This window comes from Lampetra planeri, unplaced genomic scaffold, assembly GCF_965212315.1.
Source record: "Lampetra planeri unplaced genomic scaffold, kcLamPlan1.2.h2 scaffold_194, whole genome shotgun sequence".
NCBI lineage: Eukaryota > Metazoa > Chordata > Hyperoartia > Petromyzontiformes > Petromyzontidae > Lampetra > Lampetra planeri.
In genome coordinates, this window is record NW_027614691.1 from 127,501 (window position 1) to 128,934 (window position 1,434).

Here is a 1,434-nt window from a genome sequence, read left to right on the forward strand (position 1 = left end):
GACACACACAGGCTGCAGCGCACCACGTCAGTCCCAGAACAGTGCCTGATCCCGGGCAGGGCTGAGAGGAGCGCCGCCGTCCTCTGCCTGGAGCTCGCAGCCTCTTAAAACCCAGGTTTCTGAAATCGGGCTGGAACGGCCTGAACGAAGTCGATATGGCGAAAGCAGGGAAACCAGTTCTCTACCCCCTGTTTGTACTTTGCCTTTTTTTTCCTCTCACAGGAGAACCGGGACACACACAGGCTGCTGCGCACCACGTCAGTCCCAGAACAGTGCCTGATCCCGGGCAGGGCTGAGAGGAGCGCCGCCGTCCTCTGCCTGGAGCTCACAGCCTCTTAAAACCCGGGTTTCTGAAATCGGGCTGGAACGGCCTGAACGAAGTCGATATGGCGAAAGCAGGGGACAGAGATCTCTGCCCCCTGTTTGTACTATGCCATTTTTTGCCTCTCACAGGAGAACCGGGACACACACAGGCTGCAGCGCACCACGTCAGTCCCAGAACAGTGCCTGATCCCGGGCAGGGCTGAGAGGAGCGCCGCCGTCCTCTGCCTGGAGCTCGCAGCCTCTTAAAACCCAGGTTTCTGAAATCGGGCTGGAACGGCCTGAACGAAGTCGATATGGCGAAAGCAGGGAAACCAGTTCTCTACCCCCTGTTTGTACTTTGCCTTTTTTTTCCTCTCACAGGAGAACCGGGACACACACAGGCTGCTGCGCACCACGTCAGTCCCAGAACAGTGCCTGATCCCGGGCAGGGCTGAGAGGAGCGCCGCCGTCCTCTGCCTGGAGCTCACAGCCTCTTAAAACCGGGTTTCTGAAATCGGGCTGGAACGGCCTGAACGAAGTCGATATGGCGAAAGCAGGGGACAGAGATCTCTGCCCCCTGTTTGTACTATGCCATTTTTTCCTCTCACAGGAGAACCGGGACACACACAGGCTGCAGCGCACCACGTCAGTCCCAGAACAGTGCCTGATCCCGGGCAGGGCTGAGAGGAGCGCCGCCGTCCTCTGCCTGGAGCTCGCAGCCTCTTAAAACCCAGGTTTCTGAAATCGGGCTGGAACGGCCTGAACGAAGTCGATATGGCGAAAGCAGGGAAACCAGTTCTCTACCCCCTGTTTGTACTTTGCCTTTTTTTTCCTCTCACAGGAGAACCGGGACACACACAGGCTGCTGCGCACCACGTCAGTCCCAGAACAGTGCCTGATCCCGGGCAGGGCTGAGAGGAGCGCCGCCGTCCTCTGCCTGGAGCTCGCAGCCTCTTAAAACCCAGGTTTCTGAAATCGGGCTGGAACGGCCTGAGAGAAGTGTGTTTGGCGAAAGCAGGGGACAGAGATCTCTGTCCCCTGTTTGTACTTTGCCATTTTTTTTCTTCTCACAGGAGAACCGGGACACACACAGGCTGCAGCGCACCACGTCAGTCCCAGAACAGTGCCTGA